Raw genomic sequence first — 26166 nt, forward strand, 5'->3', positions numbered from 1 at the left:
TGGATCTAAAACATCTCTAGTCATATTCCACAGAGGAAAGCTGTAAGTAGGGATTTTTTCCAAACCTTGCTGAGCACAATAAGCTCTTAGCTGTCTTCCTAGTTTTTTCAAGATCCCTAGTTAACAGTGCCTTGTTGTAGAAACCAAGGGCAGTGGTCTTGTACAAATGTAAAAAATGATTGAATGGAAGATGTTTTAACCTTGATTCTTCTTTTACTTAATAACTGTAAAATTACTCCTATAAAGAGCTGTCTTTCATTTGATTCAGTGTTGCCCATGTCAGAAAATTAAGGATAGTAAAAGATTTTGCTTTTAGCTATCTAAAGATTAGGCCTTTTTTGTCAGCCTTTTTAGAAACCGTTTTTTCTCTCTAACTCTTCAACACTTCCCACTCCTCTCGCCATGTCTATTCTACAGGGGGATCTGCAGCCCCCTAAGTGGGATCCTATCTGTCCCCAAAACTGAACACTGGGGGAATGGGGTTGGGGATTTACCTTCGAAATGCCTGTCTCAGGCGCCACCTGCAGAGGTCCAGCCCCAGCTGATCCAGGGTATTCGAAGGGAAGATGGAGTAGGCGACCTATTTATTTATTTATTTATTCATCAAAGATATAAAGAGTAATAGAATGAGGATAGCTCAGTAGGAAAATTCAGTGGAGAAAAGCAGCTGAGTAGCTTGGTTTACGCGGAAAATCAATATAACCCGTGACACCAGGTTAGCTCTGACCATGGAGGCTGCAAGTGCCCTCTAGAATAGAGGAAGGTGCCCCACCTTAGACACCTTATCGAGTGGGTCTTCGAAGCCCAGGCAAATAAATGGTCGCAGAGGATATCCGCGCTCCAGACGGACACTTATCTGAAAATTGAGGGGAATAATGACATGGGGAGACCAAGCGTTGGCGAGCAAGGCCCGTAGCTTTATTTTCAACACAGGTTTTAATACCCTAAGTTACACATAGAGGATAATAGGGGATGCAAAGTCAGCAGTCTTTAATCCTTATCAAAAACCAGGGTTTCTTTTCTGCAGATTTATATATATAAAAATGGTTTAGATGATTTACATCATCTTCTGGCCAGAAGACCTATTAACATTTTATGACTCTTGACAAAGACTTATCAACCATAAGAGTTATTTTCTCTATGAGTAATTGTTTAAGGTTTGGCTCCATCTTTCGAAGATAAAATTGCATTCCTATACGGCGGATGTGTAATGGGTTTACAACAAAGAAAAGAATTTATTACCTTAAGGGTCTAAAGTTACCAACATCAAGGCCACTACTTATTTTTTCTACATACCAACTATATTAATTAGCACACATTCAAGGATACAATTCAGGGGATGCGGAAACTTGGCAAAAAGCATTGGTTCATCAATGAAATCTTTTACTAGTTTTATTCTGACAGTTTCTAACTTTCTGAGAGGCTCTAAGCTATTTGAATATCTTAAACTTCCCGTGCGTCTCGAGGCTGGGAGACGGTACACAATCGTATGCATAGCTGTAGGAGACCGGGTAAACTTGTCAGGCGAGTTAGAAAACCATCTGAGGGGTTTGGATTTAAACACTACTAATTGCACAGGAACATTATTAGTTGGAGCTGTAAGTTAGCTCTTTGACAGAGAGAGTGAGATGGTGGTGGGAGACATCCCCAGTAATGTCAGAGGTGAGAGAACAAAGCAATAAAGAAGGCAGACTTTGGTTTTTGGGGGTAGATGCTGAAGAATATACGGGGGAACTCCCGGAGGCTCGATCCTGCCTTTGCGTATGCCGAGACTCTTTCCTCATGACATTTGTCACGAGTGGAATGTCTCTCGCTGGCTCCCGGCAATCTTCCATTGCACCAAACGCAGTGGAGTCCCGAGAGGCCCCTCCCAACACCACAGTATCAGTGTCTTCTCAGAGGTACCCTGAGCAACTCCCTGAGGTCACCGGCACAAGTCGAGGGAACACAGGGTATCCTGCCGCAACCCGAGAAAGACCTCAAGAGTCCGTCTTCAACGTGTCTTGAGGCTGGATTCCCCTACCATGACTCGAGAGCAATGACACGCTCCCCCCCGCCATGCGCATGGACACCTGACTTCCCTGGCGCCACATGAGAGGCTCCCTGAGCTCCCCGTCAGACCTCGTGAGAAACCCCACACTGGCGCCGCAGCTCGGGAAAACCCACGAGACCCCACCGTCATCGCGAGATTGGGGACTTCTTTTCCTGCCTGACCTGGAGAGCAATCCCTGGTCTTTTCTCCAAACTTCACAGGAGGCTTTACTCCCTTTAGGCCACTCAACGGGCTCCAAGAGATACCTGTCGCGACTTGAGAGGAGAGCAGAGTACTTTGTTTCCCCTCGAGATGAGGCCTTACCTCGGGTGAGTCTGGAATGCAACCCTGAGATCCCTGTTGCCCCTGGAGAGGAACATTATGTCCTGGACAAAAGCCTAGATGAGGTCTATTTTGCCCTACAGTGACTCGAGAGCAACACCCATCTCTCCCTCGCAATTCGAATGGAAGATTGGTCTTCACTGGGCCAACACAAGAGGAAGTCTGAATTTCCCTTTGTAACTCGAGAATCCCGCCGCAACTCTTAAAAACCACGTGGTTCCCCATTCATCGCAATATGAGGCCTTTGCCCGCTACAGAGTCTCAAGAGAAGTCCCATGTTTCGTCATAAAGTTCGAAATGCTACTTGGCACCCTTGATGCGACCCCAAAAGTTCCCCAATATACCGGTCTCACTCCAAGGGAACACCGAAGTTCCTGGCACCACTTCATGTGAGCCCCTTCTCCCCTCCTGATCACGGCAGGAAGGTCGATTCCCCTGCTTTGTCTAGAAGGGGTTCCCGACCTCCATGGCGCACCTCAGGATGAGGCCAGTCTCACGAAGAAATTCGAGACGTAGCCTCATGTTGGTGCCACGTGCCGAAAGACCCCGATTTCTCGGTCTTGCTCTTGATAAGAACCCGATGCCCGGACACCTCTTCTAAGGCAACCCTGTGGATGAAGGCACTACACGAGGGGGCACTGGCAACCCTGTTCATCGTCCGGAAAATCCCGCAGGATCCACATACAGCTCCACAACTGGCCTGTCACCCCTTAAACAATGAGAGAGGCAAGCGGAGTTCCCTTCCTCAGACAAGACGAGGCCTGAGTATACAATCCCAACTCTGCAGGCACGCTTCAATCTGAGTCAGAAATGGAGAGGAAACCTGAGGTTCCTGCCTCAACCCGAGATGAGGCCCTCTTCCATTAAAACAAACCCAGTGGAGTCCCGAGAGGCCACTCCCATCTCCACAGTATCCCTGACTTCTCATAGGCATTCTGAGAAGCTCCTTGAGGCCACCGGCAAACGTCGAGGGAAATAAGGGTTTCCTGCCACAACCGAAGAAAGACCTCAAGAGTCCTTCTTCAATGGGTCTTGAGGTCAGATTCCCCTACCATGGCTCGAGAGCAATAACCCGCTCCCCCTCGCCATGCACATGGAGACCTGACTTCCCTGGCGCCAGACGAGAGGCTCCCTGAGCTCCCTGTCGTACCTCATGTGAAATCCCACACTGGCGCCGCAGCTCGAGAAAACCCACAAGATCCCTCCGTCATCGCGAGATGAGGGCCATCTTTTCCTGCATGGCCTGGAGAGCAGTCCCAAGTCCTCTCTCCAAACTTCACAGGAGGCTTGACTCCTTTTAGGCCACAAAGTTGGTTCCAAGAGGTGCCCGTCGCGACTCAAAAGGAGAGCGGAGTCCTTTGCTTCCCTTCGACATGAGGCCTGACTCCCTGGGTGAGTCTGGAATGCAAACCTGAGATCCCTGTGGCCCTTGGAGAGGAACATTAGGTCCTGGACACAAGCCTAGATGAGGTCTCCTTTGCCCTGCAGTGACTCGAGCGCAACCCCCAGCTCTCCCTCGCAACTCGAATGGATAATTGGACTTCCCTGGCCCAACACAAGAGGAAGCCTGAAATCCCCGTCGTAACTCGAGAATCCCGCCGCAACTCGAGAAAAACCACGTGGCTCCCCCGTCATCACACGATGAGGCCCTTGGCCGCTACAGCTTATCAAGAGAAGTCCCACGTTCCATCCTGAAATACAAAACGGTACTTGGCACCCTTGATGCGACCCCCAAAGTTCCCTGACATACCAGTCTCACTCGAGTGAAACATCAAAGTTTACGGCACCACTTCCTGTGAGCCCCTTCACCCCTCCTGATCGCGACAGGAGGGTCGATTCCCATGCTTTGTCTGCAAGGGGTTCCCGACGTTCCCCGCGAACCTCCGGATGAGGCCGGTCTCATGAGGAAATTCGAAAAGTAGCCTCATGGTTGGTGCCACATGCTGAAAGATCCCGAATTCCCGGTCCACTCTAGATAAGAACCTGACGCCCGGACATCTCTTCGAAGGCAACCCTGTGGATGAAGGCACAACACGAAGGGACACTGACATCCCCATGCATCGTCTGGAAAAACCCGCCGATTCCACTCACAGCTACAAATGTGGACTGTCACCCCGTGAACAACTCGAGAGGCAAGTGAAGTTGCATTCCTTCACACAAGACGAGGCCTTACCCTCCTGGCCCAACTCTTCAGGGACCCTGCGATTGGAGTCAGAAATGGAAAGGAACCCTGAGGTTCCTGCCTCAACTAGAGAAGAGGCCCTCTTCCATTGAACCAAACTCAGTGGTGTCCCGAGAGGCCCCTCCCAACACCACAGTATCCCTGAATTCTCAGAGGCTCCCTGAGAAGCTACCTGAGGTCACTGGCACAAGTCGAGGGAACCCAGAGTTTCCTGAAGTAACCCGAGAAAGACTTGGAGAGTCCTTTTTCAACGTCTCTTGATGCCCGATTCCCCTACCATGACTCCAGAGCAAGGACGCGCTCCCCTCGCCACAAGCAGGAAAACTGACTTCCCTAGTACCACACAAGAGGCTCCCTGAGTACCCCATCGTACCTCTTGAGAAAACCCACAGTGGCGCCGCAGTTCGAGAAAAACCACAAGATGCCCCCGTCAAGGAGAGATGGGGGCCTTCTTTTCCTGCCTGACCTGGAGAGCAATCCCTGGTCCTCTCTCCAAACTTCACAGGAGGATTGACTCCCTTTAGGCCACTCAGTTGGGTCCAAGAAATACCCGGTGCGACTAGAGAGGAGAGCAGAGTCCTTTGCTTCCCTCGAGACGAGGCCTGACTCCCCGGGTGAGTTTGGAATGCAACCCTGAGATCCCTGTCGCTCCTGGAGTGGAACATTATGTCCTAGACACAAGCCTAGATGAGGTCTATTTTGCCCTACAGTGATCGAGAGCAACCTCCATCTCTCCCTCACAATTTGAATGGAAGATTGGTCTTCCCACGGTCAACACATGAGGAAGTCTGAATTTCCCATCGTAATTCGAGAATTCAGCCTCAAGTCTTAAAAACCATGTGGTTCCCCCTTCATCGCAATATGAGGCCCTTGCCAGCTAGAGTCTCAAGAGAAGTCCCACGTTCCATCTTAAAGTTCGAAATGCTACTTGGCACCCTTGATGCGACCCCAAAGGTCCCCAACATACAGGTCTCAATCCAGGGGAAAACCGAAGTTCCTGGCGTCTCCAGGGAAGTCCCATGTTCCATCCTTACGTGCGAAACGGTACTTGACAACCTTGATGCGACTGCAAATGTTCCCCGACACGCTGGGTTCCCTCGAGGGGAACACTGAGGGTCCCGGTACCACTTCATCTGAGCCCCTTCTCCCCTCCTGATCGCGACAGGAGAGTCGATTCCCCTGTTTTCTCTGGAAGGGGTTCCCGGCCTTCCTGGTGCACCTCAGGATGAGACCGGTCTCAGGAGGAAATTCGAGACTAGCCACCTGTGAGGTGCCACGTGCCGAACGACCCAATCTTCCGGTCCGCTCTTGATAAGAACCCGATGCCCGGACACCTCTTCGAAGGCAACCCTGTGGATGAAGGCACAACACGAAGGGGCACTGACACCCCCGTGCATCATCCGGAAAAACCTGCAGGGTCTACACACAGCTCGACAAGGGGCATGAGACTCCCGGAACAACTCGAGAGGCAACCACAATTCTATTCCTCAGACAAGACGAGGCATGACTCTCCTGTCCCAACACTGCAGGGACCCTGCAGTCGGAGTCAGAATCGGAGGGGAAGCCTGAGGTGCCTGCCTCCCATCGAGAAGAGGCCCTCTTCCATTGCGTTGAACCCAGCAGAGTCCCGAGAGGCCCTGCCAATTCCACAGGATCCCTCGCCTCTGAGAGGCACCCTGGGAAGTTCCCTAAGGTCCCCGGCAGAAGGCGAGGGAAATGAGGGTTTCCCGCCGCCACTCGAGAAAGACCTCGGTAGTCCTTCTTCAAAGTGTCTCGAGGCCCTTGTCCCCTCTCTGGACTAGAGAGCAATGATGCGCTCCCCCTCGCCTCGCGCATGAAGACCTGGCTTCCCTGGCGCCGCACGAGAGGCTCCCTGAGATCCTCGTCGTGCCTCGGGAGAAAACCCCCACGGGCGCCGCAGCTCGAGGAAACCCCTGAGACGCCCCCGTCCTCGCGAGCTGAGGGCCTTCTTTTCCTGCCTGGCCTGGAGAGCAATCCCGAGTCCTCTCTCCAAACTGAAGAGTAGGATGGATTCCCTTGAGGCGACCCAGTGGGCTCCAAGAGATCCGCGTCGCGGCTCGAGAGGAGAGCGCAGTCCTTTGCTTCCCCTCGAGGCGAGGCCTGACTCCCCAGGGGAGTCTGGAGTGCAATCCCGAGATCCTTGTCTTCCCTTGAGAGGACTATTAGGTCCTGGACACACGCCTAGATAAGGTCTCTTTGGCCTTGCAGTGATTCGAGCACAACATCCAGCTTTCCCTCGCAACTCGAAGGGAAGTTTGGGCTTCCCAGGGCTAACACAAGAGGAAGCCTGAAATCCCCGTCGTAACTCGAGAATCCCGCCGCAACCCGAAAAAAACCACGTGGTCCCATCGTCTTCGCAGCATGAGGCCCTTGCCCGCCACAGCATCTCAAAAGAAGTCCCACGTTCGAACTGAAGTGCAAAACGGTACTTGGCACCCATGATGGCACCCCCAAAGTTCCCCAACATACAGGCCTCACTCGAGGGTAACACCCATGTTCCCTGCACCACATCATTTGAGCCCCTTCTCCCCTCCTGATTGCAACAGGAGTGTCTTTTCTCCTGCTTTGAGTGGAAGGGGTTACCGATCTTCCCAGCGCACATCAGGATGAGGCCTGTCTCACGAGGAAATTGGAGATGTAGCCTCGTGGGTGGTGCCACATGCGGAAAGACCCCATTTCCCGGTCAGCTATTAATAAGAACCCGATGCCCGTACACGTCTTGGAATGCATCCCGTAGGATGAAGGCACAACAAGGAGGGACCCTGAACACCCGTGCATCTTTTGGAAAATTCTGCAGGTTCCACATACAGCTCGACAAGTGACCTGTTACCTCGTGAACAACTCGAGAGGCAAGCTAAGTTTCATTTCTCCACAGAATACGAGGCCTGACTCTCCTGTCCCAACTCTGCAGGAATCCTGAGATCGGAGTCTGAAATGGAGAGGAACCTTGAGGTTCCTTCCTCAACACGAGATGAGGCCCTCTTGTATTATACCACACCCAGTGGAGTCCCGAGAGGCCCCTCCCAACGCCACAGTATCAGTGTCTTCTCAGAGGCACCCTGAGCAACTCCCTGAGGTCACCGGCACAAGTCGAGGGAACACAGGGTATCCTGCCGCAACCCGAGAAAGACCTCAAGAGTCCGTCTTCAACGCGTCTTGAGGACGGATTCCCCTACCATGACTCGAGAGCAATGACACGCTCCCCCTCGCCATGCGCATGGACACCTGACTTCCCTGGCGCCACATGAGAGGCTCCCTGAGCTCCCCGTCATACCTCGTGAGAAACCCCACACTGGCGCCGCAGCTCGGGAAAACCCACCGTCATCGCGAGATTGGGGACTTCTTTTCCTGCCTGACCTGGAGAGCAATCCCTGGTCTTTTCTCCAAACTTCACAGGAGGCTTTACTCCCTTTAGGCCACTCAACGGGCTCCAAGAGATACCTGTCGCGACTTGAGAGGAGAGTAGAGTACTTTGTTTCCCCTCGAGACGAGGCCTTACCTCGGGTGAGTCTGGAATGCAACCCCGAGATCCCTGTTGCCCCTGGAGAGGAACATTATGTCCTGGACAAAAGCCTAGATGAGGTCTATTTTGCCCTACAGTGACTCGAGAGCAACACCCATCTCTCCCTCGCAATTCGAATGGAAGATTGGTCTTCACTGGGCCAACACAAGAGGAAGTCTGAATTTCCCGTTGTAACTCGAGAATCCCGCCGCAACACTTAAAAACCACGTGGTTCCCCATTCATCGCAATATGAGGCCTTTGCCCGCTACAGAGTCTCAAGAGAAGTCCCATGTTTCGTCATAAAGTTCGAAATGCTACTTGGCACCCTTGATGCGACCCCAAAAGTTCCCCAATATACCGGTCTCACTCCAAGGGAACACCGAAGTTCCTGGCACCACTTCATTTGAGCCCCTTCTCCGCTCCTGATCACGGCAGGAAGGTCGATTCCCCTGCTTTGTCTAGAAGGGGTTCCCGACCTTCATGGCGCACCTCAGGATGAGGCCAGTCTCACGAAGAAATTCGAGACGTAGCCTCGTGTTGGTGCCACGTGCCAAAAGACCCCGATTTCTCGGTCTTGCTGTTGATAAGAAACCGATGCCCGGACACCTCTTCTAAGGCAACCCTGTGGATGAACGCACTACACGAGGGGGCACTGGCAACCCTGTTCATCATCCGGAAAACCCCGCAGGATCCACATACAGCTCCACAACTGGCCTGTCACCCCTTAAACAATGAGAGAGGCAAGCGGAGCTCCCTTCCTCAGACAAGACGAGGCCTGAGTATACAATCCCAACTCTGCAGGCACGCTTCGATCTGAGTCAGAAATGGAGAGGAAACCTGAGGTTCCTGCCTCAACCCGAGATGAGGCCCTCTTCCATTAAAACAAACCCAGTGGAGTCCCGAGAGGCCCCTCCCATCTCCACAGTATCCCTGACTTCTCATAGGCATTCTGAGAAGCTCTTTGAGGCCACCGGCAAAAGTCGAGGGAAATAAGGGTTTCCTGCCACAACCGAAGAAAGACCTCGAGAGTCCTTCTTCAATGTGTCTTGAGGTCAGATTCCCCTACCATAGCTCGAGAGCAATAATGCGCTCCCCCTCGCCACGCACATGGAGACCTGACTTCCCTGGCGCCACACGAGAGGCTCCCTGAGCTCCCCGTCGTACCTCGTGTGAAACCCCACACTGGCGCCGCAGCTCGAGAAAACACACAAGATCCCTCCGTCATCGCGAGATGAGGGCCATCTTTTCCTGCATGGCCTGGAGAGCAGTCCCAAGTCCTCTCTCCAAACTTCACAGGAGGCTTGACTCCCTTTAGGCCACAAAGTGGGCTCCAAGAGGTGCCCGTCGTGACTCGAAAGGAGAGCGGAGTCCTTTGCTTCCCTTCGACATGAGGCCTGACTCCCTGGGTGAGTCTGGAATGCAAACCTGAGATCCCTGTGGCCCTTGGAGAGGAACATTAGGTCCTGGACACAAGCCTAGATGAGGTCTCTTTGCCCTGCAGTGACTCGAGCGCCACCCCCAGCTCTCCCTCGCAACTCGAATGGATGATTGGACTTCCCTGGCCCAACACAAGAGGAAGCCTGAAATCCCCGTCGTAACTCGAGAATCCCGCCGCAACTCGAGAAAAACCACGTGGCTCCCCCGTCATCACAAGATGAGGCCCTTGGCCGCTACAGCGTATCAAGAGAAATCCCACGTTCCATCCTGAAGTACAAAACGGTACTTGGCACCCTTGATGCGACCCCCAAAGTTCCCTGACATACCGGTCTCACTCGAGGGCAACACCAAAGTTCACGGCACCACTTCCTGTGAGCCCTTTCACCCCTCCTGATCGCGACAGGAGGGTCGATTCCCATGCTTTGTCTGCAAGGGGTTCCCGACGTTCCCCGCGAACCTCCGGATGAGGCCGGTCTCATGAGGAAATTCGAAAAGTAGCCTCATGGTTGGTGCCATATGCTGAAAGATCCCGAATTCCCGGTCCACTCTAGATAAGAACCTGACGCCCGGACATCTCTTCGAAGGCAACCCTGTGGATGAAGGCACAACACGAAGGGACACTGACATCCCCATGCATCGTCTGGAAAAACCCGCAGATTCCACTCACAGCTCCAAATGTGGACTGTCACCTCGTGAACAACTCGAGAGGCAAGTGAAGTTGCATTCCTTCACAAAGGACGAGGTCTTACTCTCCTGTCCCAACTCTTCAGGGACCCTGCGATTGGAGTCAGAAATGGAGAGGAACCCTGAGGTTCCTGCCTCAACTAGAGAAGAGGCCCTCTTCCATTGAACCAAACTCAGTGGTGTCCCGAGAGGCCCCTCCCAACACCACAGTATCCCTGAATTCTCAGAGGCTCCCTGAGAAGCTACCTGAGGTCACTGGCACAAGTCGAGGGAACCCAGAGTTTCCTGAAGTAACCCGAGAAAGACTTGGAGAGTCCTTTTTCAACGTCTCTTGATGCCCGATTCCCCTACCATGACTCCAGAGCAAGGACGCGCTCCCCTCGCCACAAGCAGGAAAACTGACTTCCCTAGTACCACACAAGAGGCTCCCTGAGTACCCCATCGTACCTCGTGAGAAAACCCACAGTGGCGCCGCAGTTCGAGAAAAACCACAAGATGCCCCCGTCAAGGAGAGATGGGGGCCTTCTTTTCCTGCCTGACCTGGAGAGCAATTCCTGGTCCTCTCTCCAAACTTCACAGGAGGATTGACTCCCTTTAGGCCACTCAGTTGGGTCCAAGAAATACCCGGTGCGACTCGAGAGGAGAGCGGAGTCCTTTGCTTCCCTAGAGACGAGGCCTGACTCCCGGGGTGAGTTTGGAATGCAACCCCGAGATCCCTGTCGCCCCTGGAGTGGAACATTTTGTCCTAGACACAAGCCTAGATGAGGTCTATTTTGCCCTACAGTGACTCGAGAGCAACCTCCATCTCTCCCTCACAATTTGAATGGAAGATTGGTCTTCCCACGGTCAACACAAGAGGAAGTCTAAATTTCCCATCGTAATTCGAGAATTCAGCCTCAAGTCTTAAAAACCATGTGGTTCCCCCTTCATCTCAATATGAGGCCCTTGCCAGCTAGAGTCTCAAGAGAAGTCCCACGTTCCATCTTAAAGTTCGAAATGCTACTTGGCACCCTTGATGCGACCCCAAAGTTCCCCAACATACCGGTCTCACTCCAGGGGAACACCGAAGTTCCCAGTGTCTCCAGGGAAGTCCCATGTTCCGTCCTTAAGTGCGAAACGGTACTTGACACCCTTGATGCGACCACAAATGTTCCCCGACACTCTGGGTTCCCTCGAGGGGAACACCGAGGGTCCCGGCACCACTTCATCTGAGCCCCTTCTCCCTTCCTGATCGCGAGAGGAGAGTCGATTCCCCTGCGTGGTCTGGAAGGGGTTCCCGGCCTTCCTGGCGCACCTCAGGATGAGGCCGGTCTCAGGAGGAAATTCGAGACTAGCCCCGTGTGAGGTGCCACGTGCCGAACGACCCCGATTTTCCGGTCCGCTCTTGATAAGAACCCGATGCCCGGACCCCTCTTCGAAGGCAACCCTGTGGGTGAAGGCACAACACGAAGGGGCGCTGCCACCCCCGTGCATCGTCCGCAAAGACCCGCGGGTTCCACACACAGCTCGACAAGGGGCCTGAGACCCCCTGAGCAACTCAAGAGGCCAGCGGGGTTCCCTTCCTCAGACAAGACGAGGCCTGACACTCCTGTCCCAACTCTGCAGGGACCCTGCGGTCGGAGTCCGAAACGGAGAGGAAGCCTGAGGTTCCTGCCTCCCCTCGAGGTGAGGCCCTCTTCCGTTGCGCCAGACCCAGCGGAGTCCCGAGGGGCCCCGCCACCTCCACAGGATCCCTCGCCTCTCAGAGGCACCCTGGGAAGTTCCCTAAGGTCCCCGGCAGAAGGCGAGGGAAACGAGGGTTTCCCGCCGCCCCCCGACAAAGACCTCGAGAGTCCTTCTTCAACGCGTCTCGAGGCCCTAGTCCCCTCCCGTGACTCGAGAGCCATGACGCGCTCCCCCTCGCCACACGCATGGAGACCTGACTTCCCTGGAGCCGCATGAGAGGCTCCCTGAGATCCTCGTCGTGCCTCGGGAGAAAACCCCCACGGGCGCCGCAGCTCGAGGAAACCCCTGAGACGCCCCCGTCCTCGCCAGCTGAGGGCCTTCTTTTCCTGCATGGCCTGGAGAGCAATCCCGGGTCCTCTCTCCAAACGGAAGAGGAGGCTGGACTCCCTTGAGGCCGCTCAGGGGGCTCCCAGAGACCCGCGTCGCGACTCGAGAGGAGGGCGGATTCCTTGGCTTCCCCTCGCGACGAGGCCTGACTCCCCGGGAGAGCCTGGAATGCAACCCCGAGATCCCTGCCTTCCCTGGAGAGGAATATTATGTCCCGGACACACGCCTAGGTGAGGTCTCTTTGGCCCTGCAGTGACTCGAGCGCAACCCCCAGCTTTCCCTCTCACTCGAGGTGAAGATTGGGCTTCCCAGGGCCAACCCAAGAGGAAGCCTGAGATCCCCGTCGTAACTCGAGAATCCCGCCGCAACTCGAGGAAAACCACGTGGTTCCAACGTCTTTGCAAGATGAGCCTCTTGCCCGCTATGGCGTCTCAAGGGAAGTCCCAGTTTCCGTCCTGAAGTGCGAAAAAGTACCTGACACCTTTCATGCGACCCCCAGAAGTTCCCCGACACACCGGGTTCCCTCGAGGGAAACACCGAGGGTCCGGACACCACCTCATCTGAGCCCCTTCTCCCCTCCTGATCGCGACAGGAGTGTCGATTCCCCTGCGTGGTCTGGAAGGGATTCCCGGCCTTCCCGGCGCTTCTCAGGATGAGGCCGTCCGCACGAGGAAATTCGAGATGAGCCACGGGTGTGGTGGCACATGCTGATCGACCTCGATTTCCCGGTCCACTCTTGAGCAGAACCCGTTGCACGGACACCTCTTCGAAGGCAACCCTGTGGGTGAAGACACAACACGAAGGGGCACTGACACTCCCGTGCATCGTCCAGAAACACCCGTGGGTTCCACACACAGCTCGAAGAGGGGCCTGAGACCCCCTGAGCAACTCGAGAAGCCAGCGGAGTTCCCTTCATCAGACAAGACGAGGCCTAACTCTCCGCTCCCAAGTCTGCAGGGACCCTGAGGTCGGAGGTTCGGAGTCAGAAACAGAGAGGAAGCCTGAGGTTCCTGCCTCCCATCGAGATGAGGCCCTCTTCCATTGCGCCAACCCCAGCGGAGTCCCGAGAGGCCCCGCTAACTCCCCAGCATCCCTCACCTCTCAGAGGCACCCTGGGAAGTTCCCTCAGGTCCCCGGCAGAAGTCAAGGGAAATGAGGGTTTCCCGCCGCCACTCGAGAAAGACCTCGATAGTCCTTCTTCAAAGTGTCTCGAGGCCCTTGTCCCCTCTCTGGACTAGAGAGCAATGATGCGCTCCCCCTCGCCTCGCGCATGCAGACCTGGCTTCCCTGGCGCCGCACGAGAGGCTCCCTGAGATCCTCGTCGTGCCTCGGGAGAAAACCCCCACGGGCGCCGCAGCTCGAGGAAACCCCTGAGACGCCCCCGTCCTCGCGAGCTGAGGGCCTTCTTTTCCTGCCTGGCCTGGAGAGCAATCCCGAGTCCTCTCTCCAAACTGAAGAGTAGGATGGATTCCCTTGAGGCGACTCAGTGGGCTCCAAGAGATCCGCGTCGCGGCTCGAGAGGAGAGCGCAGTCCTTTGCTTCCCCTCGAGGCGAGGCCTGACTCCCCAGGGGAGTCTGGAGTGCAATCCCGAGATCCTTGTCTTCCCTTGAGAGGACTATTAGGTCCTGGACACACGCCTAGATAAGGTCTCTTTGGCCTTGCAGTGATTCGAGCACAACATCCAGCTTTCCCTCGCAACTCGAAGGGAAATTTGGGCTTCCCAGGGCTAACACAAGAGGAAGCCTGAAATCCCCGTCGTAACTCGAGAATCCCGCCACAACCCGAAAAAAACCACGTGGTTCCATCGTCTTCGCAGCATGAGGCCCTTGCCCGCCACAGCGTCTCAAAAGAAGTCCCACGTTCCTACTGAAGTGCAAAACGGTACTTGGCACCCATGATGGCACCCCCAAAGTTCCCCAACATACAGGCCTCACTCGAGGGTAACACCCATGTTCCCTGCACCACATCATTTGAGCCCCTTCTCCCCTCCTGATTGCAACAGGAGTGTCTTTTCTCCTGCTTTGAGTGGAAGGGGTTACCGATCTTCCCAGCGCACATCAGGATGAGGCCTGTCTCACGAGGAAATTGGAGATGTAGCCTCGTGGGTGGTGCCACATGCGGAAAGACCCCATTTCCCGGTCAGCTATTAATAAGAACCCGATGCCCGTACACGTCTTGGAATGCATCCCGTAGGATGAAGGCACAACAAGGAGGGACCCTGAACACCCGTGCATCTTTTGGAAAATTCTGCAGGTTCCACATACAGCTCGACAAGTGACCTGTTACCTCGTGAACAACTCGAGAGGCAAGCTAAGTTTCATTTCTCCACAGAATACGAGGCCTGACTCTCCTGTCCCAACTCTGCAGGAATCCTGAGATCGGAGTCTGAAATGGAGAGGAACCTTGAGGTTCCTTCCTCAACACGAGATGAGGCCCTCTTGTATTATACCACACCCAGTGGAGTCCCGAGAGGCCCCTCCCAACGCCACAGTATCAGTGTCTTCTCAGAGGCACCCTGAGCAACTCCCTGAGGTCACCGGCACAAGTCGAGGGAACACAGGGTATCCTGCCGCAACCCGAGAAAGACCTCAAGAGTCCGTCTTCAACGCGTCTTGAGGACGGATTCCCCTACCATGACTCGAGAGCAATGACACGCTCCCCCTCGCCATGCGCATGGACACCTGACTTCCCTGGAGCCACATGAGAGGCTCCCTGAGCTCCCCGTCATACCTCATGAGAAACCCCACACTGGCGCCGCAGCTCGGGAAAACCCACCGTCATCGCGAGATTGGGGACTTCTTTTCCTGCCTGACCTGGAGAGCAATCCCTGGTCTTTTTCCAAACTTCACAGGAGGCTTTACTCCCTTTAGGCCACTCAACGGGCTCCAAGAGATACCTGTCGCGACTTGAGAGGAGAGTAGAGTACTTTGTTTCCCCTCGAGACGAGGCCTTACCTCGGGTGAGTCTGGAATGCAACCCCGAGATCCCTGTTGCCCCTGGAGAGGAACATTATGTCCTGGACAAAAGCCTAGATGAGGTCTATTTTGCCCTACAGTGACTCGAGAGCAACACCCATCTCTCCCTCGCAATTCGAATGGAAGATTGGTCTTCACTGGGCCAACACAAGAGGAAGTCTGAATTTCCCGTTGTAACTCGAGAATCCCGCCGCAACTCTTAAAAACCACGTGGTTCCCCATTCATCGCAATATGAGGCCTTTGCCCGCTACAGAGTCTCAAGAGAAGTCCCATGTTTCGTCATAAAGTTCGAAATGCTACTTGGCACCCTTGATGCGACCCCAAAAGTTCCCCAATATACCGGTCTCACTCCAAGGGAACACCGAAGTTCCTGGCACCACTTCATTTGAGCCCCTTCTCCGCTCCTGATCACGGCAGGAAGGTCGATTCCCCTGCTTTGTCTAGAAGGGGTTCCCGACCTTCATGGCGCACCTCAGGATGAGGCCAGTCTCACGAAGAAATTCGAGACGTAGCCTCGTGTTGGTGCCACGTGCCGAAAGACCCCGATTTCTCGGTCTTGCTGTTGATAAGAAACCGATGCCCGGACACCTCTTCTAAGGCAACCCTGTGGATGAAGGCACTACACGAGGGGGCACTGGCAACCCTGTTCATCGTCCGGAAAACCCCGCAGGATCCACATACAGCTCCACAACTGGCCTGTCACCCCTTAAACAATGAGAGAGGAAAGCGGAGTTCCCTTCCTCAGACAAGACGAGGCCTGAGTATCCAATCCCAACTCTGCAGGCACGCTTCGATCTGAGTCAGAAATGGAGAGGAAACCTGAGGTTCCTGCCTCAACCCGAGATGAGGCCCTCTTCCATTAAAACAAACCCAGTGGACTCCCGAGAGGCCCCTCCCATCTCCACAGTATCCCTGACTTCTCATAGGCATTCTGAGAAGCTCTTTGAGGCCACCGGCAAAAGTCGAGGGAAATAAGGGTTTCCTGCCACAACCGAAGAAAGACCTCGAGAGTCCTTCTTCAATGTGTCTTGAGGTCAGATTCCCCTACCATAGCTCGAGAGCAATAATGCGCTCCCCCTCGCCACGCACATGGAGACCTGACTTCCCTGGCGCCACACGAGAGGCTCCCTGAGCTCCCTGTCGTACCTCGTGTGAAACCCCACACTGGCGCCGCAGCTCGAGAAAACCCACAAGATCCCTCCGTCATCGCGAGATGAGGGCCATCTTTTCCTGCATGGCCTGGAGAGCAGTCCCAAGTCCTCTCTCCAAACTTCACAGGAGGCTTGACTCCCTTTAGGCCACAAAGTGGGCTCCAAGAGGTGCCCGTCGTGACTCGAAAGGAGAGCGGAGTCCTTTGCTTCCCTTCGACATGAGGCCTGACTCCCTGGGTGAGTCTGGAATGCAAACCTGAGATCCCTGTGGCCCTTGGAGAGGAACATTAGGTCCTGGACACAAGCCTAGATGAGGTCTCTTTGCCCTGCAGTGACTCGAGCGCAACCCCCAGCTCTCCCTCGCAACTCGAATGGATGATTGGACTTCCCTGGCCCAACACAAGAGGAAGCCTGAAATCCCCGTCGTAACTCGAGAATCCCGCCGCAACTCAAGAAAAACCACGTGGCTCCCCCGTCATCACACGATGAGGCCCTTGGCCGCTACAGCGTATCAAGAGAAGTCCCACGTTCCATCCTGAAGTACAAAACGGTACTTGGCACCCTTGATGCGACCCCCAAAGTTCCCTGACATACCGGTCTCACTCGAGGGCAACACCAAAGTTCACGGCACCACTTCCTGTGAGCCCCTTCACCCCTCCTGATCGCGACAGAAGGGTCGATTCCCATGTTTTGTCTGCAAGGGGTTCCCGACGTTCCCCGCGAACCTCCGGATGAGGCCGGTCTCATGAGGAAATTCGAAAAGTAGCCTCATGGTTGGTGCCATATGCTGAAAGATCATGAATTCCCGGTCCACTCTAGATAAGAACCTGATGCCCGGACATCTCTTCGAAGGCAACCCTGTGGATGAAGGCACAACACGAAGGGACACTGACATCCCCATGCATCGTCTGGAAAAACCCGCAGATTCCACTCACAGCTCCAAATGTGGACTGTCACCTCGTGAACAACTCGAGAGGCAAGTGAAGTTGCATTCCTTCACACAAGACGAGGCCTTACTCTCCTGTCCCAACTCTTCAGGGACCCTGCAATTGGAGTCAGAAATGGAAAGGAACCCTGAGGTTCCTGCCTCAACTAGAGAAGAGGCCCTCTTCCATTGAACCAAACTCAGTGGTGTCCCGAGAGGCCCCTCCCAACACCACAGTATCCCTGAATTCTCAGAGGCTCCCTGAGAAGCTACCTGAGGTCACTGGCACAAGTCGAGGGAACCCAGAGTTTCCTGAAGTAACCCGAGAAAGACTTGGAGAGTCCTTTTTCAACGTCTCTTGATGCCCGATTCCCCTACCATGACTCCAGAGCAAGGACGCGCTCCCCTCGCCACAAGCAGGAAAACTGACTTCCCTAGTACCACACAAGAGGCTCCCTGAGTACCCCATCGTACCTCGTGAGAAAACCCACAGTGGCGCCGCAGTTCGAGAAAAACCACAAGATGCCCCCGTCAAGGAGAGATGGGGGCCTTCTTTTCCTGCCTGACCTGGAGAGCAATTCCTGGTCCTCTCTCCAAACTTCACAGGAGGATTGACTCCCTTTAGGCCACTCAGTTGGGTCCAAGAAATACCCGGTGCGACTCGAGAGGAGAGTGGAGTCCTTTGCTTCCCTGGAGACGAGGCCTGACTCCCCGGGTGAGTTTGGAATGCAACCCCGAGATCCCTGTCGCCCCTGGAGTGGAACATTTTGTCCTAGACACAAGCCTAGATGAGGTCTATTTTGACCTACAGTGACTCGAGAGCAACCTCCATCTCTCCCTCACAATTTGAATGGAAGATTGGTCTTCCCACGGTCAACACAAGAGGAAGTCTAAATTTCCCATTGTAATTCGAGAATTCAGCCTCAAGTCTTAAAAACCATGTGGTTCCCCCTTCATCGCAATATGAGGCCCTTGCCAGCTAGAGTCTCAAGAGAAGTCCCACGTTCCATCTTAAAGTTCGAAATGCTACTTGGCACCCTTGATGCGACCCCAAAGTTCCCCAACATACCGGTCTCACTCCAGGGGAACACCGAAGTTCCCAGTGTCTCCAGGGAAGTCCCATGTTCCGTCCTTAAGTGCGAAACGGTACTTGACACCCTTGATGCGACCGCAAAAGTTCCCCGACACTCTGGGTTCCCTCGAGGGGAACACCGAGGGTCCCAGCACCACGTCATCTGAGCCCCTTCTCCCTTCCTGATCGCGAGAGGAGAGTCGATTCCCCTGCGTGGTCTAGAAGGGGTTCCCGGGCTTCCTGGCACACCTCAGGATGAGGCCGGTCTCAGGAGGAAATTCGAGACTAGCCATGTGTGAGGTGCCACGTGCTGAACGACCCCGATTTTCCGGTCCGCTCTTGATAAGAACCCGATGCCCGGACACCTCTTCGAAGGCAACCCTGTGGGTGAAGGCACAACACGAAGGGGCACTGCCACCCCCGTGCATCATTCGGAAAAATCCGCAGGGTCTACACACAGCTCGACAAGGGGCCTGAGACTCCCGGAACAACTCGTGAGGCAACCAGAATTCCATTCCTCAGACAAGACGAGGCATGACTCTCCTGTCCCAACACTGCAGGGACCGTGCAGTCGGAGTCCGAAACCCAGAGGAAGCCTGAGGTTCCTGCCTCCCTTCGAGATGAGGTCCTCTTCCATTGCCCCGAACCTAGCAGAGTCCCGAGAGGCCCTGCCAACTACACAGCATCCCTCACCTCTCAGAGGCACCGTGGGAAGTTCCCTAAGGCCCCATGCAGAAGTCGAGGGAAACGAGGGTTTCCCCCCGGAACCCGAGAAAGACCTCGAGAGTCCTTCTTCAACGCCTCTTGAGGACCTAGCCGCTTCCCATGACTCGAGAGTGATGACCAGCTCCCCCTCGCCATGCGCATGGAGACCTGACTTCCCTGGCTCCGCACGAGAGGCTCCCTGAGGTCCTCGTCGTGCCTCGTGAGAAAACCCCCATGGGCGCAGCAGCCTGAGGAAACCCATGAGATGCCCCCGTCATCGCGAGATGAGGGCCTTCTTTTCCTGCCTGGCCTGGAGAGCAATCCCGAGTCCTCTCTCCAAACTGAAGAGGAGGCTCGACACCCTTGAGTCCACTCAGTGGGCTCCAAGAGATCCGTGTCGTGAATTGAGAGGAAAGCTGAGTCCTTTGCTTCCCCTCCAGGCGAGTCCTGACTCCCCGGGGGAGTCTGGAATGGAAACCCGGGATCCCTGTCTTCCCTTGAGAGGAATATTAGGTCCTGGACACACGCCTTGATGAGGTCTCTTTGGCCCTGTAGTGACTCGAACAGAACCCCCAGCTTTCCATCGCAACTCGAATTGAAGATTGGGCTTCCCAGGGCCAACCCAAGAGAGACCTGAAATTCCCGTCGTTTTCGAGAATCCCGATGCAACTCTAGAAAAACGACGTGGTTCCAACGTCTTCACAGGATGAGGCCCTTGCCCGCTCCAGCGTCTCCAGGGAAGTCCCATGTTCCGTCCTGAAGTGGGAAACGGTACTTGGCTCCCTTGATGCGACCCCTAAAGTTCCCTGAAACGCCGGGTTCCCTCGAGTGGAACACCGAGGGTCCCGGCACCACTTCATCTGAGCCCCATCTCCCCTCCTGATCGCGACAGGAGAATTGATTCCCCTACTTTGTGTGGAAGGGGTTCCCGGCCTTCCCGGTGCGCCTCAGGATGATGCTGGTCTCACGAGGAAATTCGAGATGAGCCACGTGGGTGGTGCAACATGCAGAATGACCCCGATTTCCCGGTACGCTCTTGAAATGAACCCGATGCCCGGACACCTCTTTGAAGGCAACCCTGTGGGGGAAGGCACAAAACGAAGGGGCACTGACACCCCCATGCATCTTCTGGAAACACCCGCAGGTTCCACACACAGCTTGTCAAGGGCCCTGAGACCCCCTGAACGACTCGAGAGGCAAGCAGAATTCCGTTACTCAGACAAGACGAGGCCTGACTCTCCTGTCCCAACTCTGCAGGGACCCTGCGGTCGGAGTCAGAAATGGAGAGGAAGCCTGAGGTTCCTGCCTCCAATCGAGATGAGGCCCTCTTTCATTTCGTCAAACCTAGTGGAGTCCCGAGAGGCCCCTCTAACTCCTCAGTATCCCTCACCTCTCAGAGGCACCTGGGAAGTTCCCTAAGGTCCCCTGTAGAGGTCGAGGGAAACGAGTGTTTCCCGCCCCAACCCAAGAAAGACCTTGAGAGTCCTTCTTAAATGCCTCTTGAGGCCCTAGTCCCTCCCATGACTCGAGAGCAATGACGCGATCTGCCTGGCCACAGGCATGGAGTCAGGCTTCTCTGGCGCTGCACAAGAGGATCCCTGAACTCCCCATCATATCTCGTGAGAAACCCCACACTGGCGCCGCAGCTCGAGAAAACCCATGAGACGCCCCCGTCATCACGAGAGGAGGGCCATCTTTAACTGCATGGTATGCAGATCAAGCGTGAACCTTCTGTCCAAGCTACACAGGACGCTTGACTCCCTTTAGGCCACTCATTGGGCTCCAAGAGTTACGTGTCGCGCCTCGAGAGGATAGTGGAGTCCTTTGCTTCCCCTCGAGACGAGGCCTGATTCCCCGGGTGAGTCTGGTATGCAACCCCAAGATCCCTGTCGCCCCTAGGGACGAACATTAAGTCCTGGACACAAGCCTAGATGAGGTCTATTTTGCCCTGCAGTGACTCGAGAGCAATCCCCAGCTCTCCCTTGAAACTCGAATGGAAGATAGGACTTCCCTGGCTCAACACATGAGGAAGACTGTATTCCCCGTCGAAACTTGAGAATCCCGCCACAACTCGAGAAACGCCACGTGGTTCCCCCGTCATCCCAAGATGAGGCCCTTGCCCCCTACAGCGTCTCAAGAGAAGTCCCACGTTCCGTCTTGAAGTGCGAAACGGTATTGGCACCCTTGATGCGCCCTCAAAAGTTCCTCGACACACCAGTCTGACTCGAGGAGAAGACCGAGGTTCCCGGCACCACTACATCTGGGCCCCTTCTCCCCTCCTGATCGCGACAGGAGGGTCGATTCCCCTGTTTTGTCTTGAAGGGGTTCCCGCCTTTCCCGGTGCATCTCAGGATTAGGCCGGTCTCACGAGGATATTCGAGACATAGCCACGTGGATGGTGACACATGCCGAAAGACCCGGATTTCCCGGTCCGCTCTTGATAAGATCCTGATGCCCGGACACCTCTTTGAAGATAACCCTTTTGATGAAGGCACAACACTTAGGGGCACTGACACCCCTGGGTATCGTCCAGAGAAACCCGCAGGTACCACACACAGCTCGAGAAGTGACCTGTCACCCCGTGAACAACTGGAGAGGCAAGCAGAGTTCCATTCCTCCACACAAGACGAGGCCTGACTCTCCTGTTCGAACTCTGCAGCAAACTGCGTTCCGAGTCAGATCTGGCCCAGGGGAAGTCAGGAGAGGAAACATGAGTTTCCTGCCTCCACTCGAGATGAGGCCCTCTTCCATTGCACCGAACCCAGTGGAGTCCCGAGAGACCCCTCCCAACTGCTCAGTATCCCTGACTTCTCAGAGGCACCCTTAGACCTTCCTGAGATCACCGGCACAAGTCGAGGGAACCAAGGGTTTCCTGCCCCAACCCGTAAAAGACCTCGAGAGTCCTTCTTCAATGCGTCTTGAGGTGCGATTCCCCTACCATGACTCGAGAGCAATGACGCGCTCCCCCTAGCCACGCGCATAGAAACCTGACTTCCCTGGCACCACAGGAGAGGCTCCCTGAGCTCCCCATTATACCTCGTGAGCAACACCACACTGGAGCCACAGCTCGAGAATACCCACGAGACGCCCCAGTCCTCACGAGATGAGGGCCTTCTTTTGCTGTATGGCCTGGAGAGCAATCCTGAGTCCTCTCTCCAAACTCCACAGGAGGCTTGACTCATTTTAGGCCACACAGTGAGCTCCAAGATATACCCGTCGCGACTTGACAGGAGAGCGGTGTCCTTGTCTTCCCCTCGAGACGAGGCCTGACTCCCCGGGTGAGTCGAGAATGCAATGCTGAGATCGCTTTCGCCCCAGCATAGGAACATTAGGTCCTGGACACAAGCCTAGATGAGGTCTATTTGGCCCTGCAGTGTCTCGAGAGCAATCCCCAGTTCTAACTCACAATTCGAATGAAAACTGGACTTCCCTGGGCCAGTTGAAGAGGAAGCCTGAATTCCCGGTTGTAACTCGAGAATCCCGCCCCAACTCAAGAAAAACCACGTGGTTCCCCCGTCATCGAAAGATGAGGCCCTTGCCCGCTACAGCATCTCAAGAGAAGTCCCACGTTCCGTATTGAAGAGCGAAAAGTTACTTGGAACCCTTGATGCGACCCCAAAAGTTCCCCGACATACCAGTCTCACTTGAGGAGAACACCGAGGTTCCCGGCACCACTTCATCTGAGACTCTTCTCCCCTCTTGATCGCGACAGGAGGTTCGATTCCCCTGCTTTGTCTGGAAGGCGTTCCCGACCTTCCTGGTGCACATCAAGATGAGGCCAGTCTCACGAGGAAATTCGAGACATAGCCTCGTGGGTGGTGCGGCATGCCAAAAGACCCCGATTCCCTGGTCCGCTCTTGATAAGAACCCGATGGCAGAACCCAACTCGAAGGCAATCCTGTGGAACAAGGCACAACACGAAGGGGCAGTGACACCCCAGTGCATCGTCCAGAAAAACCCGCAAGTTCCACATACAAATCGACAAGTGGCCTGTCACCCCATGAACAACGCGAGAGTCAAGCGGAGTTCCATTCCTCCACACAAGACGAGGCCTGACTCTCCTGTCCCAACTCTGCAGGGACTCTGCGATCCGAGTCAGATCCGGCGCATTCGAAGCCAGGAGAGGAACCCTGTGGTTCCTGCCTCAACTTGTCATGAGGCCCTCTTCCATTGCACCAAACCCAGTGGAGTTCCGAGAGGCCCCTCCCAACTCCACAGTGACCCTGACTTCTCAGAGGCACGCTGAGAAGCTTCCTGAGGTCACTGGCACAAGTCGATGGAACCCAGGGTTTCCTGCTGCAACCCAAGAAAGACCTCGAGAGTCCTTCTTTAACACGTTTTCAGGCCCAATTCCCCTACCATGACTCGAGAACAATGACGGGCTCCCTCTCACCACGTGCATAGAGACCTGACTGCCCTGGCACCACATGAGAGGCTCACTGAGCTCCCAGTCTTACTTCGTGAGAAACCCCACACTAGTACCACAGCTCGAGAAAACCTACGAGACGCCCCAGTCATCGGGAGATGAGGGCCTTCATTTCCTGCATTGCCTGGAGAGCAATCCCATGTCCTCCCTCCAAACACCAGAGGAGGTTTGACTCCCTTTAAGCCACTCAGTGGGCTCCAAGACATACCCGTCCGACTCGAGAGGAGAGCAGAGTCCTTTGCTTCCCCTCGAGACGAGGCCTGACTCCAGGGTGAGTCTGGAATGCAACCCCGAGATTCCTGTCGCCCCTTGACATGAACATTAGGTCCTGCACACAAGCCTTGGTGGGGTCTCTTTTGCCTTCAGTGACTAGAGCGCACCTCCAGCTCTTCCTCGAATCTCGAATGGAAGATAAGACTTTTGTGGGCCAACACAAGAGGAAGCATGAATTCCCTGTGGTAACTCAAATATCCCACCGCAACTAGAGAAAAACCAAGTGGTTCCCCAGTCATTCCAAGATGAGGCCCTTGCCCGCTGGAGCACCCCAAGAGAAGTCCCACGTTCCAATTTGAAGAGCGAAACGGTACTTGGAACGCGTTATGCGACCCCAAAAGTTACCCGACATACCTGTCTCACTTGAGGGAAATATCGAGGTTCCCAGCAGCACTTCATCTGAGCCACTTCTCCCCTCCTGATCGCCACAGGAGGGTCGATTCCTCTGCTTTGTCTGGAAGGGTTTCATGACCTTCGCGGCACACCTCAGGATGAGGCCGGTTTCATGAGGAAATTCCAGAGTAGCCACGTGGGTGGTGCCAAATGCTGAACGACCCCGATTTCCCAGTCCGCTCTTCATAAGAACACGATGCCCAGACACCTCTTCGAAGGCAACCCTGTGGATGAAGACACAAAACGAAGGGTCACTGACACCCCCATGCATCGTCTGGAAAAACCTGCAGATTCCACACACAGTTTGACAAGGGGCCTGAAACCCCATGAGCAACTCGAGAGGCAAGCGGAGTTCCATTCCTCAGAAAAGACATAGCCTGACTCTCCTGTCTCAACTCTGCAGGGACACTACGATCAGAGTCAGAATTGGAGAGAAAGCCTGAGGTTCCTGCCTCCACTCGAGATGAGGCTCTCTTCCATTGCGACAAACCCAGTGGAGTCCCGAGAGGCCCCGTAAATCCACAGCGTCCCTCACCTCACAGAGGCACCCTGGGAAGTTTCCTCAGGTCCTTGGGAGAAGTCGGGGGAAACGAGGGTTTCCCGCTGCAACCCGAGAAAGACATCGAGAGTCCTTCTTCAACGCATCTCGAGGCCCTAGTCCCCTCCCGTGACTCGAGAGCCAGGACGCGCTCCCCCTCGCCACGTGCATGGAGACCTGACTTCCCTGGCGCCGCACGAGAGGCTCCCTGAGATCCTCGTCGTGCCTCGGGAGAAAACCCCAACGGGCGCCGCAGCTCGAGGAAACCCCTGAGACGCCCCCGTCCTCGCGAGCTGAGGCTCTTCTTTTCCTGCATGGCCTGGAGTGCAATCCCGGGTCCTCTCTCCAAACGGAAGAGGAGGCTGGACTCCCTTGAGGCCGCTCAGGGGGCTCCAAGAGACCCGCGTCGCGACTCGAGAGGAGAGCGGAGTCCTTGGCTTCCCCTCGAGACGAGGCCTGACTCCCCGGGGGAGCCTGGAATGCAACCCCGAGATCCCTGCCTTCCCTGGAGAGGAATATTAGGTCCCGCACACACGCCTAGGTGAGGTCTCTTCGGCCCTGCAGTGACTCGAGCGCAACCCCCAGCTTTCCCCCGCATCCCAAGGGGAAGATTGGGCTTCCCAGGGCCAACCCAAGGGGAAGGCTGAGATCCCCGTCGTAACTCGAGAATGCCGCCGCAACTCGAGAAAAACCACGTGGTTCCCACCTCTTGGCAAGATGAGGCCCTTGCCCGCGACGGCGTAACAAGGGAAGTCCCCTGTTCCGCCCTGAAGGGCGAAACGGTCCCTGACAGCCTTCCTGCGACCCCCAAAAGTCCCCCGACACGCCGGGGTCCCCCGAAGGGAACACCGAGGGTCCCGGCACCGCTTCCTCTGAGCCCCTTCTCCCCTCCTGATCGCGACAGGAGAGGCGATTCCCCCGCGTGGTCTGGAAGGGGTTCCCGGCCTTCCCAGCGCACCTCAGGATGAGGCCGGTCTCACGAGGAAATTCGAGACGAGCCACGTGGGTGGGGCCACATGCCTATCGCCCCCGATTCCCCGGTCCGCTCTTGAGAAGGACCCGAGGCCCGGACCCCTCTTCGAAGGCAACCCTGTGGGTGAAGGCACAACACGAAGGGGCGCTGCCACCCCCGTGCATCGTCCGCAAAGACCCGCGGGTTCCACACACAGCTTGACGAGGGGCCTGAGACCCCCTGAGCAACTCGAGAGGCCAGCGGGGTTCCCTTCCTCAGACAAGACGAGGCCTGACTCTCCTGTCCCAACTCTGCAGGGACCCTGCTGTCGGAGTCCGATACGGAGAGGAAGCTTGAGGTTCCTGCCTCCCCTCGAGGTGAGGCCCTCTTCCGTTGCGCCAGACCCAGCCGAGTCCCGAGGGGCCCCGCCACCTCCACAGGATCCCTCGCCTCTCAGAGGCACCCTGGCAAGTTCCCTAAGGTCCCCGGCAGAAGGCGAGG

The sequence above is a fragment of the Bubalus kerabau genome, chromosome 16 (assembly GCF_029407905.1).
Source record: "Bubalus kerabau isolate K-KA32 ecotype Philippines breed swamp buffalo chromosome 16, PCC_UOA_SB_1v2, whole genome shotgun sequence".
Taxonomy (NCBI): Eukaryota; Metazoa; Chordata; class Mammalia; order Artiodactyla; family Bovidae; genus Bubalus; species Bubalus kerabau.